Here is a 19479-nt window from a genome sequence, read left to right as displayed (position 1 = left end):
CCTGGTGACTCAGATGGTAAAGAGTCTGCCTGCAACGCAGGAGGCATGGGTTTGATCTCTGAGTTGGGAAGATCCCCTGGAGAAGGAAATGGCAACCCACTTCAATATTCTTGTCTGGGAAATCCCATGAACAGAAGAATCTGGTGGGCTACAGTCCATGGGGTCGCAAAGAGTCAGACACGACTGGACAACTAACTCTCACACTCACTCACAGGTCCTTACGAATTAAATCTAACAGATCTGCAAGGTCTCTATGAAAAATGGTAAGCTTGATTGAAGGGTATCAGTGGAAAGACAGCCCATTCCTGCCTGAGAAGGCTCAAAACTGGCATCTTTCCACACTTTGCCAATTCCAGAGTGCAGCAGAGATGGTGGGCTGACTCTCAATACCCACATTCCCTTTTCCTTAAAAATAAGATTTATTTTGGTGACACAGTTATTACAACACATTCTCAGCGTCCCCCACATGGACTCAGTTCGGCCAATGGTACGCAAGCAGGAAGAGCACGCGGGACGCCCAGAGGGGACCTTCAAGGGAGGGACACAGCCTTCCTCAGTGCTTCCTCCTCCTCCTGGCCCCAAGCTGAGGACAGGGCAGCAGTAAGAGAAGAGGAGACTGGGGGCGGCAACTGCTCCCGACGGTTCGGGGCTGTCAACGTCTGATTTGTTTTACATGAGACAGACTTATACCTTGTTTAGGTTTCTGTGATTTCACGCTGCTGTCACATGCAGCTAAAGCTGTGTATCTGCGTGTGTGTTTTGGTGGAATGAGACAACCTGAAATTAAGGGTCAAAACCAGACCTTAACACCTTCAAGAAGTATAAAGGAGGACTTTTATCTACCAGTTATTAGGACTTACTGTCAGATGACAAGAATTAAAGTAGGATGGTATGAGCATGTGATAGGTGAGCAGTGCAAAGAGAAAGGCTGAGAAATCAGAAGAAAATGTGGACACTTAGTACATGATGGAGGAGACCCTGTAAGTCAGCAGGAAAGACACCATTTAATGAACAGTACTGGGACAATTGGTTACAGACATGGAAAAAGCATTAGACCTCGTGCCACATACAAAATAAGTTTATTTTAAAATAAACCCCAGAGATTAAAGATTTAAATCTGGAAAGCTAAGCTGTTAAACATTTTAGAAGAAATAAGAGACATTCTTTATGTTGCTGGGATGGGAAAGGATTTCTAAAACCAAAATATGAAGCATATCTCATGAAAAAGGGTTGCTAATTAATTCTTGCTAAGTAATTCTTATTACTACAAATAAGAATTTTGTGTGATTAAAAACAACAGAGCTAGAAGACAAAGTATAGATTAAGAGAAGATGTGTGTAATGTATAACTGACAAAATAGTATCCAGAATATGTAAATTAATGAGAAAAAATAAATAACACTAGAGAAAAGTGGAGAATGCATATGAAAAGACAATTTACAGAAGAGGAAACCCTGAATCAATAAACATAAGAAAAGATGTTCAACCTCACTAACATGGGAAATGCAAATTAAAACAGCACTAAGTCATTTCATAACTGTAAGACCGGCAAAAATAAAATGTCTAACAATACCAAGGAGGGGGTGATGTGAAGGAAATGGGAATTCTATACAGTGTTGATGAGAGTTTACACTGGCACAAACATTTTAGAGAACAATGTGTCAAGATGTAGTAAAACTGAGGATGTTCTATAGTCCAGCAATTTTATCTCCAGGGAGCTGTGAGTACCTAAAGGGGTATTTAGAAGGATATTCTTCGAAGCACAGATTATAATATTAAGTAAGAAAGTGTAAAAAAATTCAACTGTCCCTAAGTAGGGAAATAAACTAGTGAGTGGTTCCATTATATAAAAGACTATTACATGTGCAGCTAGAATAAATGAACTAGATCTAATGGATACATCTCAAAGATACAATGCTGAATGAACAAAGAAAGCTACATAAGAATATGTATATATAAAACTATTTACATAAATTTAAAAATATTTAGAATAGTATACTATGTAACCTATTTTATGGATATATATGTATGTGTGTACACACACACACACACACACACACACACGTAGTGATTCTGCCCCCACCCCCTAGGGAATATTTGGGGGCAGATGTCTAGAGGCAGTTTTGGTTGTCTTAGGGGGTGGGGAGGAGTTTGGGGAGAGGGTGGTGGGTGCTGTTGGTTTTTAGGAGGTAGAGGCCACGACTGCTGCTAAGCACCCTCTAATGCACAGGACAGACTCCACAACAAAGGATGGCCCGGACCGAAAGGCCCAGTGTCCTGGCTGAGAAGCCCTGACATACACGCAGGTGGCGAAGATCCAAATAAACACAGGCAGTGGATAAACGCAGGCAGTGGATAAACGCAGGCAGTGGACACGGTAAAAGGCATCAGATACACAATACACCTGCTTCAGGACACGGCAGTGGGAAGGGGAATGAACCGCTGGGTGAATCTGTAACATTTTACTCTTCAAAGGGAGTGAGAGTGAAAGAATAAGCAAAGCAAAACAAAACAAAAAACCAGCAACAAAAAACTAAACCCCAAGCTGTGATAGAAAAAAGTGCTTAAAAAGCAGAAAGTTACAAGAGCTCTAGGTTCCGGGATGTTTTGACACCGGTCTGCTCTTTCTGTAGGTTCAACGTGAGCCTCTGCAAACAGGAAACACTTCCTTCACTTTGTCTTCTTCAAAAGCAATAACCACATACTCAAAAGAGGAAGGAGGAAACGGCTTGCATTTTGAAGAGCCATTTTATGTTATTAGTTGGTAAGGAGATTTTCAAATGAAGTCAAATTTCTTTTGAAAATAAGCAAACAACTGATTTTCCAACTGAGAGCCGCAAACAGTTGTTCATGTTGTATCGTGTGGAAGTTCCGTGGACTAGAACTCAATCTCTACAGGTCTTGGCTGCTTTCAGACGGGACGGTCAGGCCAGGCCATGTCTACGCCGAGAAGCTCGGTCAGAAGAGTCCCCCAGGGGCCCCCGGGGGACTCACTGCCTCCATGGGGGACACGAGCAAGGCGCATGGTCTGGTCCTTGCTGCCACGGAGCTCCTCATCTCCACGGGGAAGGAAGACGTCCAGAAAAGGGAAAAGTCAGAACCAGGCAAGGAGGTCCAGGAAGGAAGCCACAAGGCATCAAAGGGCGCGGCCAAAGCTCGGGGGTGAAACTTCAAAGAGGGTGGGGGCTTAGCCGAGTTTTAAAGGTCGAGTGTGGCTTCAATCATGGAGAGGAGAGCCAGGCATTTTGTCAGGCTGTTCAAAGACAGGGGACTGAGAATGCGTTTATTCCTACTTCAAGGGCCAAAACAATGCTCTGGAGTAATGACGGAGGGACAGAAGAGTAGAGGAGGCTGAGGGACTGAGAGCAGTCTCTAGAGCCAGAATACCTGGGTTCAAACCCCAGCTCTGCCACTTATCATGTGACCTTAGTGAAAGTGAAGTCGCTCAGTTGTGTCTGACTCTGTGACCCCATGGACTGTAGCCCACCAGGCTCCTCCATCTATGGGATTTTCCAGGCAACAGTACTGGAGTGGGGTGCCACTTCCTTCTCCAGGGGATCTTCCCAACCCAGGGATTGAACCTGGGTCTCCTGCATTGTAGGCAGACGCTTTACCATCTGAGCCACCAGGGAAGTCCATGTAACCTGAGGCTTTAGTTAAAAAAAAAAAACAAAACAAAAAACAACTTCTTTGAACTTCAGTTTTCTCATCTGTAATATGCAAATAACAACTACACTCACCTCATAAGGATATGAGAAATAATGAGTTTGTACACGTAAAGCATTTAAAACAGAGCCTGAAAAACGTCTAAAAGCATATGACGTATACATTTAGCTATTATCACCCTCTGATACTTGCATGGTGTCTTACAGGGTTATTTCTCATCTTCTCAGCTCAACCACAGGACCCTGGAGAGCTGTGCTGGGGGTGAGATTTGCATCAAAGCCCCCAGGTGGCGGGCACGGCTCTTGGCTCAGTGCAGCCCGAGCTGGTTCCCCAGCAAAGGGCGAGATGGAGAATGGTTACCGAGTGGGTATAAAAGAATGTGATGGTTTAGAACAATGAAGCCTTCCCAAAGGCATCCTTATCTTATTTTAAAAGGTTGGTCACTTGGGGCAGGGTGGGGGGAGCATCCTTTATTCTCCATCTTTGGTGATCTGAAAGCCTTTATCAGATGTTAGGTTCTGAAGTGTAAAGCAGGTGGGTCCCTCTCCATGGTGGCTGCCTGTGGACTGTGTCAGGAAGATGCTGGGGTGGGTCTGGGTTCATCAGGACATAGTGACAGGACTGTTCAGTGACCCTGAGAGGCAGCACCTATACAGGAACCATCCACCCTGCTGTGGACCATGGCCGTCCAGTGGCCTCCACGTCACGGCACACACAGAAGGCTGTCCTGTGTCACACAGGACAGAAGAAGCCCACACACCCAGCCTGGCAGCTTCGGGCCCTCCCGCTGCCCTGTGCGCTGAAGGGGTCAATACCTCAGCCCACCTGTGACCGCAACCCAGGGGTCGGGAAGTTCTGCCGCAGGCTCTAAGGAAGTACTGTACGTTTAATGTGAGCAGTTTACTGTGGAGTTCAGACAGAGGGAAGACCAGACTGCTCCAGGTGGCTCGGTTACAGTAAAATCAGAGGAATCAGAGTGCCTACTCAAGCACCTGTAAGAACCTGAGCCACGAAGCTGGAAAGAGAGCTCAGATGGTGTCCCCGCCTTCCAGAAACTCCCAGTCTGGTATTCTATCCGTTAAACTGCTTTTCCCTCTTTGTCCAGGTTTCCCGGAACCCCCTCTGCTTGGTCAGTGGCGCCTCCTTCGCTCTCCACACCCTCCCGGGGCATTGGGCCCCCCCGCCCCCTGCCCCCATGCCCCTCTGGCTTCTGGAGAATCACACTTTCTTGGGCTTTGGGGCCTCTCGTCACTCCGAGTGCCCCTGAGAGCTGCCACCTCCGGTCTGTGTCCTTAACAGCTGGCTGGTGCCCCTCAGGTTCTGTTAGGATCATCCCTCCTCTCTCTCTGTCCCCAGGGGGTCGTGTGTCCCCAAGGCTCTAGTTTCCAAGCGCCTGGTGGAGACTCCTACCCACCCTCCCCAATCCAGGTGTTGCCCCCTGGAGCCACACGGCCAGCTCTCCCGACACGTCCCCTCAGAGGCTCCAGAGACATGTAAGATGAAGCATGTCCCAGACAAAACTCGTCAACGGTCCTGTATCTCTTCCTGTGTCCCCGCTCCTGGGGAATGACACAGACGTCCATTCACAGAACAAGCCAGCTCACCAGCTCTGCAAACTGTTAAGTCCCGAGTCCTTTGGAATCCGTCTGCTTCTCTCCACTCTGACTCCCACCGTCCCATTTTAGATCACCATCAAGGGTGATTTTCTGAGAGACAAATCTCATCATTCCATCTCTCCACTTAAAAACCCTTCAGTGGTTCAATACTTTTTCCTTCACTGACAGCAATCACAAACCCACTACTTGCTAACATACTTTAATGAAAAAAATTTTTTTTTCTGAAACAAAGATTATTAGTTACTGAGAAGAATGTCATTATTTTCTATTTTTGTAAATCTCTTTTATGTCTGGCTTAACGGAAGATAGCTGGATTCTCGCATCTGCGTCTGCAGTCAATTCTGGTTACAAGCTACTCTGGCTTCTGAAGTATATAAAAATATCTAGCCATATGGAGATATAGAGCTAGAAAAAAAATTAGAGTATATTAACAGCCTTCTCAGGTAAGTGGAGATATTCTTTGATACTTGTCAAGCTGCTATTGGTTTTAGGATACAGTTGGGGTTTCTCACCTGGGCTTGCCAGCCTCCCATTGACCGTCCCAATGGTCTTCCTCACCTCTCTGGCCTCACAGTCTAGACACCTGCCCAGGAGGCTTCTCTAATCCCTGGGGTGAGCTAGTCCAGGGTGAGCTGCTCCCTCATGCACCTTGCCAGGGACAGCCATTGGCACGTTACACTTCAGTTCTCTGCTAGGAATCTCCCAGCAGCTGACGAGATCCATGAAGGCTGAGACTGTCCTTCTTGTCTTTGTATTAATAGACCCAGCCTCGCCTGCCACCCGGCATATCCAACTACTTAAGAAATATTCGCTGAATGAATAAGGCAGCAGACAAATATATAGCAAAGCATATTGCTGAGTGAAGTTCTAGGGGGTTTTCCTTGGCAAAGATGGAACAGTGAGTTGTAATACGGGGCCCTAAGTGTTGGGATGGACAGGGTGGGAGGGGCTGAGGCTGGGAGGTCCAGAGAGCGGAGGAGCGCATCACATGGCCGATACGACGTTTAATGGCAGGAGGCGGCAGGAGGCACCCTCTCCCTCTAACACGGGAACCAGTAGTTTTCAAAGAATCATGGCTGGGGGGCTGCGGTGGTGCCGGGAAGCTGGAGCTAGGAGCTCCTCACGGCAGGGGTGTTTATAAAGTGCTGGACTGCTGCCATGTCCCCATCGCAGGCTGCCGCTCACGGTGTAAATACGAGTAGGCTTGGCCTCATTCCCATACCTTCTATGTGCAGGGCGCTGCACTGGGGCCAGGTCAAGAGCGCTGTGACACGCCGAGAAGTGACTAATTTCCTATGGCCCAGAGAGCGCTTAGCTGAGGTGACAAAACAAAGGCACGGTAGAAACTGAGCAGAAGGCACTGGGGATGTGGCATGTAGTGACTGAGGGCGATGTGAGAGGCCTCTTAGACTGAGCGCTCAGGACGGAGGACAGAAACAGCCCCAGGGGCTGCTGTCATCAGCACTAGCTTCATGGCAAAACCCGGAAACAAACCCCATTAGAGCTGCCACACCCAGAAACTAGCCATACATCTACCCATCACGCGGATGAAAGATGGAAGGACAATCACAGGGCTGAGAACAAGTCCGATCACGCCTCTGGGAAGCGGTTCCTGGGTCACACCTAGGAATGACCAGGAGAAGCACGTGGGAGATGGAGGCAGGCACGGTGTGTGAAGCGCCCTGTCCTCACATTTGCACAGATGCCAGACGTCATGACAGTGGCGCTGTGCGCTGCCAGGCACAAGCAGTCTGAGTGGGTGCTCGGAGGAAATCATCGACTAGAGGGAAACTAGGGGGGGCTTGAACACAGTCCCAGCTTAATTTGACAGCTCTCCGTTTTCTTTGGGGTTTATCCGACAGCCAGTTTTGGGGGCTCAGACACTTCACATCAACCACCCTTCTCAGCAAAACACAAGGCAGCTTTCACAGCAGTGAGACAGGACTCTCCGACGGCCTGATGCCCTCTGCCATAGCTCCTCCTCCTTCTTGTCCTGCTCGGCTGGAGCTCTGGGGGCCACTCCGTTGCTGGGTGGTGGTGGGGGCCCGGGCCATGGGTGTGGTCTGGGGACTGGATTGGGGAGGCAGTGAGGAACAAGGTGAGGAGGCGCCCAGCGGCCGCTGTTAGGAAGCAATGACACAGCCCGAGCCACCGAGCTCCCTGCGAGGGACGCTCTGGCCGGTGTGCACCCCACCCGATGTGCGTCCCGAGTCCTGTGTGTCTCAGATGGCCTGTCTCGTGAGAGGCCAGGGCTTCCCATCACCGCCGATCTTAACTTCTTCTGAGACATAGGTACAATTCTAACAGGCAGAGGAAAGGACTCAGGAGACAAGAGGAGTGGGCTTCAGATGACCCCGAAGTTATGGGCTTCCCACCCCAGGGGTGAAGGGGGCAGGTGTGGTACAGGCGATGTGCATGCCTGGGGTGGGGTGGGGGTGCTCACATTTCCCTAAGGCTGGCTGACCCTCCTCTAACAGGGACTTTCTCTTCCGTGGAGCATCAGGATCAAAGGTGACCCTGCCTTTTGGGGGGAGGTTTGGTTTTGATTTTGGCATTGAACGGGAACGCTCGCTCTCTCGTGAGGAGGAAGTGGTGGTGAGGGTATGAGCAGCCCAGGCTGGGGCCATCAGGTACAGGAAGAGGACACCTCTCTCTCACTTTAAGGCGTCTTTACTATCTTCACTTGATTTACTAGCATACGCGTGTGAACACTGAACACAAGTTAGTAAGAACTGCACAGCACAGGACACAGCTTTCTTGAAAATATGAAGCAGAGGGCATCTTTTGGCACTGGGATGACACATTTCTGTGTTACACCTTTTGTTTACAATTTGTTTTGCTTTTTTTTTTGCTCCTTAACCTTAACTCTACACAGAAATTATTAGATAAAAGTAAAAATTAAATTTAGTTCTGGTACTTGTTACCAGTAAGTGTTCGGACAGAAGAAGAGGTGAAACTTGTTATTAAAACTGAGATTGGGGATGACTCAGTGTTTCCCCTCTTTTTACATCTCTTCGCCCCCGAGCGGCCACTCATTTTCACCCTTCGGTGATCACCTGTCACCCCCTTACTCGTTCTCTGACCAGCACCGGGCCAGGGAGGACAGCATCTCCTGAAAGCCTGGCGACCCTTTTGGACTCAACTCTCTCCCCTGTACATCAAAATCCAGCCCACTTTCAAGTTACCACCTGTATTTCCTTTCAAGGGGGTCTGCCACTGTGTCCATCTTTGCTGTCATCCTCTGCGATTAAAGCAACAGCCTCTTGGATGACGTCACTGCCTTGGTTCACCAACAGATGTTCCGTCTGTTGCATATTGAGAGTGTGTGGCAACGTTGCACCGAGCCTATCTATCCGTGACATTTTTCCAGCAGCACTCACTCTCCGTGTGTCTGTGTATCACTATTTGTTATGGTGATCTGTGATCAGTGACTTTTGATGCTACTGCTCTAATTGTTTCGGGGTGCCATGCATGCTGCTGTCTAATTTTAAGAAATTGCCACAACCACCCCAACCTTCAGCAAACACCGTCCTGATGAGTCGTCAGGAGCCTTTGGCATTGAGGCAAGACCCTCAGCCAGTAGAAAGATTATTACTCCCGGAAGGCTCAGATAATGCCTGGCATTTTTTACCAATAATGTATTTTTTTGATTAAGGTATGTGCATTTTTAAGGACAAAATGCTATTGCATACTCAACAGACTACAGTATAGTATAAACATAAGTTTTATATGCACTGGGAAATCAGAAATTCGTGGGACTTGCTTTATTGCAATACTTGCTTTCATGTGGTCTGGAGCCGAACCTGCAGCATCTCCAGGTGTGACTGTACTGTCCCCATCCAATCTCTACACCACAGCAGGTGAACCGCGTCTATATGGCCTTACAGCACCACCACCTCAACTGAGGATCTTAATTACATGTGAAATCACATCTGAATTGTTCTGTCCTGTTTTGAAGGTCCTCCAAAACCAGCATCATCCTAATTACTTCTCATCTCTTCCCTGCACGTTCCTTCCACTTACCATGTTCTCACTTACCAAGACAACATCTGCTCAAATTGCGCCTGTTACCTAAAATGCTCTCCCCCGGCCCTCCACCCCTCTGCCACCCTACCAGTGTGTACAGGGCCCAGTTCTTGCTTTCCGTCTGTAACTAGCTTCTTTCTTGACTGTCCAAATCCTTACTGGTCTCCCCATCACTGAACATCTATAGAACTCAGTCAAGCAGGCAGTCTGAGAGGACAGACAACCTGAAGGTATAGGCTGTCTCATGTGTACAACAGAAAATTGGACTAGATCACTAATCACTCTGAGTTGCCTCTTACAAATCAGTATCTTACTTCCCTGGTGGCTCAGATGGTAAACAACATGACTGTAATGCGGGAGACCTGGGTTCCATCCCTCAAAGAATGTCTTGAAAGCCAGGCAGTTCTCTCTCAAAAACAGGTCTTCCCTGTTGCAGCAGGAGCCCAGGGGACCACTTGCCAGAGCTGCTGCAGGAGACAACAGCAGACACAGGTCCAGACACTCTCCACTTTATCCCCTCTGGTACAGACTGCCTACGAGTGTGACTTGCACTGATGGAGGAGCTCTGATGGGCATCTCTACTGAGCAAGGACCCTTGAGCACCACCCCTACGAAGATGGCAGCAACAGGCAGCTCTTGGATGCAGAAGTCACGTACTGAGCAGTGATCTCTCATAGCCCGGAGCCCCTGCTCTGAGCCACCAACAGAGCGTCACCTGCACCTCTTGCCCCACTCCTGGAATCCAGGCGAGACAAGGGTGTGTATACCACTATCACTTAGAAAGTATGATTAAAAAAAAAAAAAATCTTGGTATCACTAATCTGTGCTCTGATCTTGAATAGGAGATCATGACTCATGAGCCTGGAAACTCCTGTGCTCCTGCCGCCTTCTTCACAAAACCACGGCTGTCACCCACCGCAGCAGGCTGCAGGCCTGGAGCTGGGCTGGGTTCCATGAAATTCAAGGCTTCTTGAGATGACCAGAAAGACTTTTTTTTCCTGAAAAACTCACAGGTAGCCCAGGGGTCTGTCCTGTACTCGGACTGCTTACTGGTTTTGAAAACCCACAGGGATGGCTTTTCTGTTTTTTGAGCAGGAAAAATTTATAAAATGATTACGGAGACACATTTTTTTTTTTCTAATATTCCCCTGTTTAACATTAGGTGTGCTTCAAGATATATCTCTAAATTCATTCATGGTTTTAAAAAAGCACTTGATAAATGAGAAAAATAAAAATAAAAAACAATTATGAAGAGAATTAGGATTGCTGATAATTTCAGTCTCCTCCAAACATCGAGTATGTGGTCATCGTATACTTGCGTCCTTAAGCACCATGAGACTATACCACCCTCTTCTTTCTCATGAAGACCAAGGCAGAGTGGAAAACAGAAATGATTTTCTCGAGGTCACTTAATGAGTCAGCCTTGGAAAGGGATTAGAATTTATATTGATCCTATCTTCCTGTTCTGAATTGTGTCACAAAGGTCAGTGTGATCAACTGCAAGAACACCCAAAACATAACAGCAGTTTCTGCAAGGAGGTGCAGATGGAGATAAACAGTAGAGCTTGAATTTCACTTGAAAATAGAGTTCTCGCACCTAGTTCTGATTTAATTTGCAGATTTTTATCAACCGAGCGCTAGTAACTTATTCCGTACCTGATACTACACACTTCAGACTCATAAAAGAAAAAAGTCATAAAAGAACTAGCTCTAACTGATTAGATTGCTTGTTGACAAGGCAGCGCAGCAACTTGAAAAGGATGGCTTTTAAATCAAATTGCACCAAAAAGTGAAAGAGCAAAGCTGAAAAGGAAAAGTGCTGAGAAGCAAGCCACGTGCTCGGATGCTATCTTCAGGGCTGCTAGGGTTCATCTTGGCTGAGAACCTGCTTCCTTTGGAGTCAAGGTGGACTCCTGAGCTACACACACACACACACACACACACACACAGACAAACAGATACACAGACACACACCACACACAGACACAGAGACACACACACACACAGGTTTAGGTATACAGCGTTCAGGGCTCCATTCCAGACACACTTTCCTGGGGGGGGGGGGACTTCTAGAAGAGCCCTTATGACAATCTGCTCCCTACTCTGACTCGGGAAGAGGAGAGGCCATGCTGACTTGTTTGCTGAGGTACTCCCCAGAGCCCGGCTGAACACTAAGTACACTAAGTATGTTTTGTGGAGAGGATGCTAATGGAAACTGGTCTTGGTGAGGCCAAGAGGTGAGACCCGGCCAGATGAAGGGACAATGACAGAAACCAGAATGAAGGACAGTCAGGCATGCTGCCACAAGGACAAACCTCAGAAACGGGAGGCCAAGTGAGGCCCCCGTCACAAAGGGCCAGTTGGTATCTGATTCGATTCGGCGTCTAGAACAGGCGAGTCTAGAGAGTCAGAAACCAGACGGCTGGCTGCCCAGGGTGAGGTGGGTGGGAGGATGGAGGACTGACTGCTATTGGGAACGGTCTCTTCTGGAAGCAACACCAATGTTCTGAAATTGAATGCCGTGATGGTGGGACAACTCTGCGGACACACTCAAAATCACTGAATTGTACTTCTTTTTTTTTGGGGGGGTGGGGCTGTGCCGGTGGCTTGAGGGATCTTAGGTCCCTGTCCAGAGATCAAACCCTGGGCCCTGGCTGTGAAAGTGCCAAGTCCTATCCACTGGCCGGCCAGGGAATTCCCTGAATTGATCTCTTTTAAGTAGGTGAACTATATGCTATGTGATTCAATCTCAATAAAGCTACTACAAAAACTTAATAAAATTGAGAATGTGAAAGCACTTCTATTTACATTAAAAAAAGTTACTAAATTAAAAATCCTCGATTAATAAAAGGAACACTCATGATTTGCAATGGAGAAGGCAAAGGCAGCCCACTCCAGTACTCTTGCCTGGAGAATCCCATGGATGGAGGAGCCTGGTAGGCTGCAGTCCGTGGGGTCGCGAAGAGTCGGACACAACTGAGTGACTTCCCTTTCACTTTTCACTTTCATGCATTGGAGAAGGAAATGGCAACCCACTCCAGTGTTCTTGCCTGGAGAATCCCAGGGATGGAGGAGCCTGGTGGGCTGCCGTCTATGGGGTCTGACAGAGTTGGACACGACTGAAGCGACTTAGCAGCAGCAGCAGCATGATCTGCAAGGCAGATGTGGCTCGTAACCATGCACATGTTAGATGTTACCTGACAACTGTTACTGGGCTGGATGAGGAGAGAAACAATTTTCGCAGCCACAAAATGTTACTAAGGGAGGGTGAGAGAACACAGCCAACTCAGTTCAACCAAATACTGAGAAAATAACTGAAATGCATGTGTGAATCACGGTCAGAAGTGGTAGGCGCTAACGTCTTCTCTCCTCGCGGGTCAAAAAGGCTGCTCGTTGCTGAAAACAGAGGTGATAATCAACCAGGAAACACGGGCAGCCGGAGGAAGTGCAGAGGTAACAAAAAACCAGCACCAAGCAACCTCACTGCTTTGCTGACAACATTCCTGCTTGGCTTATACCAAGCACTGATGTGTTCACAGTGGGCTCCACCGTAACTCTACTTCTAAGAGTACATGGAGATCTTACAGAAATGCCTTAGGAAGTCTTGAAACCAAGTTCAGCTTGTGGTACATGATGGGACTGTCACCATCAGCCAAACTATAAAGGGAACGGCGGTTCACATCAGTTACCAGACAATCAAACTCAAGAGAATACAGACTTCCTGGGAGACAGAGTTGCTTGGAAAGTTGCTGGCTACATAATCTTCTAGGGCAGAGGGATGATAAAGCTCTTCTGTAAAAGGTCAGGCAGTGAATGTTTTAGGTTTTGAAGACCAATAGGCCAAATTCAAAGATATTTTGCAGGTACTGATAGAGCCAATCGGAGAAGGCAATGGCACCCCACTCCAGTACTCTTGCCTGGAAAATCCCATGGATGGAGGAGCCTGGTAGGCTACAGACCATGGGGTCGCTAAGAGTCGGACATGACCGAGCGACTTCACTTTCACTTTTCCCTTTCATGCCCTGGAGAAGGAAATGGCAACCCACTCCAATATCCTTGCCCGGAGAATCCCAGGGACGGCAGAGCCTGGTGGGCTGCCGTCTATGGGATCGCACCGAGTCGGACACGACTGAAGCGACTTAGCAGCAGCAGCAGCAGCAGCATAGAACCAATAAAAAGGTAAAAACCATTCTTAGCCTCAGGTTTCGCCCATGGGCCCCCACAGCCTACTGACCTTTGTTCTAAAGGTTACAAGTTTCAGAGAGGAATAACAATCAGGTTAGCTCCTAAATCAGGACTCTCAAACTTCCTGAGACGCTGAAAACAGACCCTCCAATGCAACCAGAATAATTAATACCTGACAGATCTTTCTGGTGTATCAGGTAATGCTGCACCAATTATTTTACCCTCATGACAATCCTAGAGAGATTGTGTACAGAGCTCCCTGTCAACCCAGGGTTGATTCCTTGACTGCAGATTTCCTCCCTTTTTCATTTACATCCTGTTGCTTTTCTACTGTGACAGCGGCATGACCAGCAAAGAGGGGAACGTGTGCTGAGGAGCGCAGAGATTCATGGCTGCTAAAATGTTCGTCACAGAGGGGATTTCAGCAACTGTTCTGGAGGTGTGAGCGCCCCGGGGCTCGCAGGGCTTGACCCTTTACTCTCATGTAGCAAGGACACCCTGCCTCACACCACGAACGTCCTGAGGGCTCAGAGCATCCTCACCATCTTCCCAGTGGCCTTCCTCCTCCAGTTTCACCCCTCCCCAGGATCACTCATGTCAAGGCCAAAGTCATCTTTCTTAAGAGACAAATCTTACTCTTCCGCTTAAAAGCCTTCATGGACTCTACTTCTTGCAGGACCAAAGAAAAACACTTCCAAGTGTGGGACAAGACCTCCAATGTCCTGGCCTCACCTTTCACTGCTCTCTCCTGAGAGAAACCCTGAGCTCAGGCAAACGCACTCACTCGTCATTCCCGCAGCTGCTCCAGCCCCTGTGCTTTTTCTCACCAGGCCCTCGAGGCCTCTTTCAGGCCTGTGTGCTGGCGTCTTCCCGAGTTCTCTCAACCACACAGGGCTTTGCAAACCGGGACTCTTCTGCTGTCATGGACTCCAACAGAAACCTAGCACTGTGCACTGACTCATCTCTCGTCCCCCAGGGGCTGCTGGCTTCTCGAGGGCTGGGGCAGGGCCATTTCCTATCTCTGGACTGCATGCTGAGGTGGAACCAAGAGGGGCACAAGCAAAGGGAGCACGCAGCTCTTGTCCTTCAGGAACTCAAATACTCTTCAGTGAATGAATGAAGCACAAACCCCTGAGGAGTTACATAACAGTCTCAGCAGTGGAAAAACAATTAGCAGCTGCTAGTACCAAAATGACTGGGCGATGTCAGCCACCGTGGAGCAGGTGACCCTGCTGGGGGCGGGGGGCAGTGGGCCGGGGAGCAAGGAGCTGGTGGGGGTACGGTTACCGTGGAGCTGCCCCTATGTCAGAAGAAGGGGATGGCTCTGTGCTTGGGAGGGAGATGAGAGTGAGAAGGAAGGACCGCCCGGGCATTACTATGGAGTCGGCTCAGCTTTCATCACGTCGAGTCTGTCAGAGCTTCTGGGGAGTGACCACCGTGGAAGTGTGCAGGAAGGTCAAGTCGCTGGGCCTGACGATGAACTGAAAGGTGCCGCAGAGCGGCCCTGTAAGCCCGGGGGAAGCAAGGTCTGCAGAGCTGTTATGCTGTCTCCTCCCTTCAGCGCCAGGGAGCGTGAGTTCACTGCAGAGCGTGGGACAGCTGCGAGGACGTGACGCCCGCACGAGGTCTGAGGACAAGGCCGGGTGCTCTGAGCATGAGCGAGGCTTGCCTGTCCTCTGTGCCAGTCCCTATACTGCTTCTTAACAAGGTGCCCTCCCGCCAAAACGCCTTCCACAAGGGAGCTGACTCCTGTGGTCTTCTGCTCGTCACTGTCTCTGCCTGGCCTTTTTGGGTTTTTTTTGGTAGCGTGGGGAATGGCCTCTGAATCTGTGGAGCACCCATACTCCATCCTTCCTGAATCACTCTGCTCTCCTGGCTGCCCTGCCCTGAACTCTGCCGACGTCTCCTCGCCCCCCCCAACGGCCTTTCTTCCTCCTCTCTGCTCTCTCTCAAGCTGGGGCTCAGGCTGTCTTTAGTGGTTTGCTCCAGACTTGTCCACTCAAGAGGACAAGTATACTGTCCTGAAAGTATACTTTCCGGCCAGGACTATACACCTGCATTTGGCTGGTCTCAGTGTTTTTTTTTTTTGGCTGTGAAACGTGGAAGGTAGGATTTCAGTTCCCCAACTAGGGATCAAATCTGTGCCTCTTGCCTTGGAGTCTTAACCACTGGACCAGCAGGGAAGTCCCTGGCTTCAGTCTATTAAGAAACTCTGTAAATATTTATTCTACGTGTATGGAGCCACTAATTCCCTGAATATGTGAGTTCCTACCACGTGCCAGGCATTATTCACATGTTAGAGATACAACAGAAAAAGTTTCTACCCCCTCAACCCCACCCTCAAGACACACGGCTGGCCCTGGGGCCTGAGTCTGCCATGTGGGGCTCTGAGGATGGACAGAGGGTTGGAGCTGACTGGGAGGCTGGAGAGGGCTTTCCTGAGGAGGGGGTTTTAGAAAACATTCAAGGGAGAGCAGGAGTTAGGCAAGCAAAGGCTGCACAAGGTGGGGTGGGGTGGGGTGGGGTGGGGAAGTTGGTGCAGGGGAAGTTTGTTGTTGGCAAAGGGCAGATGTAGAGGCAAGAAGTGAGAAACAGTAGGGCTGAGATGCGCTGCAAACAGTTCAGCATGATCAGCCGGAGGCTGCTGGGGGCTGGGGCGGGGCTGGGGGGGAGATGGGGCCAAGGAGCAGGCAGGGGCCTCACGGAGGGAGCAGGGACCACCCTGGAAGCTGAGGCGGGCCTCCGAAGGGCCCTGGTGGGAGTGAGACAATCGGATTTGTGTCCACAGAGCCCAGCTTGGGGCTGGAGTGTGGGGCAGGTGGGGGGAGGGGGTGGTCGAGACCAGATTTTACTAGGTGAGTCACGATGGTGGCGTGGACCAAGGCAGAGAGAGGCAATGGTGGGTTTATATGGAGAATGCAGACTCTCTGGGACGCAGGTGAGGGAGGGCACCTGTGGGATGGGGAAGCCGAGGGCAGAGTCCAAGGGGAAGTCAGGATGCTCTGGTCTGGGCCTCCGGGAGGATGGTGGTGCTTCCCATCAGGGAGGGAAGGAGGGGCGGAGGAGCCAGGTTAGCAGAGCAATGGTACATTTCAGGTGTCCCAGAGCAGGCGGGGTAGTGGTGGGGACGCCCAGGGGCAGTAGGATGCTGAGGTCTAGAGCCCAGGAGAGGAGGTCGAGGCCACAGGTCAAGGTCTGGGAGCCAGGAGCTTAGCACAGGGGGAGCCTTGGACTGAGTGTGGTGGGAGTGTGCCTGGGAGAGCTGGGCGGGCTGGACCTTGGAGACAGCGCAGGTTCAGAGCTCAGTGAAGAGACAGCCGTCATTCTGGCCAGGGGTTCACAGAGCTGAGCACTGGAATCCTAGAATCTTTGGTTGGTCTCTTCCTCCATGGTCTCTCCTTCCTCTACCCATCTCGTATGCTATGATAAGAGGAACTTGGCTGAGATAACTGACCTAGCAATACTACTGATTAAACCACTTTTGACAGCCTCCAAAGTCAAACTCCAACTCTGCTGCTGGCTTGAAAAACACGTCCCTCTGTTGCAGTTGCTGTGTTCCTTCCCTTGGTCACTACGTACCTACCTCTCAGCCCCCACGTCTCCTCGAGGGCCTTCCCCTTTCAGGCCTCCTTACCATCTCCAAGGGCTCCCCTCCCTCTTGCAGGTCCTCTCCTCTAGGATGACCGGCCTCATCCTCTCCACTGCCCACATTCTGCCCATCCTTCTAGTCCTTGAAGCCTCTCACATCATCAGCCCCCTTAGGGGTCTTACTGCCCTGGGCACTCTGGCCAATATTTCACCGTGCTAGATGTTTCTCTAATTCAAGTGTATCTGTCGAGTTCCCTGACATTGATCAAAACCTCTCTAAAGGGAAAGGATGTGCTTTTCACTTCTCAGGGGCCCACTGAGTCCCCACCAAACTTGGTCACTGTCTCAATAATGACCGCTGGCTGACTGAGAGCCCAGAGCCAAGTACAGACCACAGGCGGGTGGACGACAGCGAGCACGAAGCAGGTGCCAGGCAGCAAGATGAAATCCGACAGGAGCAGGCAAAGAAGTGCAAAGGAATACACCCAAACAGGGTTCTGGCCTTATTCTGGGATGCCTGAAATTAAAAACTGCAGACAGATCAATCTAATGCACAGTATTTACGAGCTGAATGGCTTTCTGACCAAATAAATGTTGGGTTCTATGAAAACACATTTGAAAACCCCATAGGGTAGCCAAGAGTCAGACACGACTGAGCAACTTCACTTTCACTTTTCCCTTTCATGCACTGGAGAAGGAAATGGCAACCCACTCCAGTATTCTTGCCTGGAGAATCCCAGGGACGGTGGAGCCTGGTGGGCTGCCGACTATGGGGTCGCACAGAGTCGGACACGACTGAAGCGACTTAGCAGCAGCAGTCTGTAAACAAATAAATTTATCGTAAATGCAATCACAGAATTTGAGGAGGCCTGCAATAAAGTACAAGGACCCTAAAACAATCAAAAAGATATTTTAAAGAAGATGGGAGGCAGGAGTTCTAACTTTTGGTTTTAACAGTTGATTTGATTGAACCTTAAACTTAGCATTGAGTTTCCTACCAGCTGAAGCCAAGAAGGAAAGAAAAACACAGTGAAGGACGGGGCAGAGGCTCTGGAGTCAGACACATCTGGGCCCCTGTTTTGCAGCCCTCTTGGCAGCCATGAGTGGGGCAAGCCAGCACCCTGAGCCCAGGGGACAGGGAGGGAACAGCTAGGACTCTCAAGGCTGAAGGGGGGAATACATGCAGAGGGAATCAAGTCAGTCCAGGACTAGGACCCCCTGTGCTCTTTCTGCGGCAGACCCCACAACGAGAAGCCAGTGGCAGGACTCCAGGGGCTAGCATACTGATCTGGGGGCAAGACCGACCTCGGAAAGTGGGGGAGCCTGCCCAGCGGCGGGCAGAGTCACAGACCTAAGGGCATCACTTCACGGCTGCCCGCTGGAAAGCCCTTTAAGGAGGGCGGGGACCTGGGGCTGGGTTAGTCATGGGTGCTTGGGCTGTGCGACCCAGCAGATGCTATGGTGTTCAGAGCATCTGTGGTGGGGAAAGACCCCAGGTGGAGTCCGCAGCCAGCCACAGGGGACAACCATGGTGCAGACGCCTCGGGCATTGGGGCCAGGGCATGCATACACGGCAGAGAATTACACAAAATTCCACAAAACACTGCTGCTGGACCCTTCGGGACAGGAAGTGCCTGACTACGGGTACGGAGTGAGCGCGTGGTCAGAAGTGTGAGACCAACCAAGTTCTAGCATCAGGTGGGGCTAAAGAAACCCATTGCCCCACGGTAGCGGTGTGTGCAGGGTGAGCATGAGCCAGGCCGGGGGTGCAGCAGGACTGCGGAGGCAGGTTCGCCTAGACCACCATGTCCATCACCCCTGTCACATAAAAACCTCTGCCCCAGTTCACACCTCCCATGATACCGAGTTGGGTTCCTATGACTAAGTGACCAAATTTAGTTCATGAGTTAGCTCTGTACACAAAAGCGGACCGTGGCTGCACTACAGCTCCAGCCAGGGGTCACCCTGAAAAGACAGGGACGGGGACAAGTGCTCCCAATGGGGAGACCCTGGGTAGTGCATTTGGTCATGCACTTTGCGTGGAAAGAGTGGTAGCCTGAAGGAATAACATCTATGGACTCACCGGACGTGGTGAAGGGCTCGCTTGGGTGGCCAGGGGACGGGAAGGTAGGGGACAAGGTGGCCTGGGGAGAGGCATGTGGTCCGGCGGGAACAGGCAGGCAGTGTGACATCCAGGCCCCCATGCTCACCATGAACGTCCAGCACAGAAGAATGGGGACAGAACGACTCGGCAGACGGCCGTTGGCCAGCCCCTGTCACCCGTCACCCCAGGGCTGGCACATGAACAGTGCAGTCGAGGTGGATGGAGGCTGTGCGTGGGCTCCGCTCTCCAAGGTGGACTTCGCTTCTGAGGGTAAGCCAGAGTAGCGCTGAGCCTG

The 19479-nt window shown here is 50.1% G+C and overlaps 1 protein-coding gene and 1 non-coding gene across 4 annotated transcripts in view; both read right to left on the bottom strand.

Annotated features, from left to right (window-relative positions):
* Positions 1 to 19479, bottom strand: part of UBAC2 (UBA domain containing 2) — a 165464-nt gene that overhangs the window by 16981 nt on the left and 129004 nt on the right. The window lies entirely within an intron of this gene.
* TRNAC-ACA (transfer RNA cysteine (anticodon ACA)) lies at positions 3560 to 3631 on the bottom strand. Its single transcript has one exon. It is a non-coding gene; the product is annotated as a tRNA-Cys (tRNA).

This window comes from Giraffa tippelskirchi, chromosome 12 (genome assembly GCF_054371585.1).
Source record: "Giraffa tippelskirchi isolate mGirTip1 chromosome 12, T2T-mGirTip1v1.2.pri, whole genome shotgun sequence".
Classification (NCBI taxonomy): Eukaryota; Metazoa; Chordata; class Mammalia; order Artiodactyla; family Giraffidae; genus Giraffa; species Giraffa tippelskirchi.
This window is presented reverse-complemented; position numbering and strand designations above follow the sequence as displayed.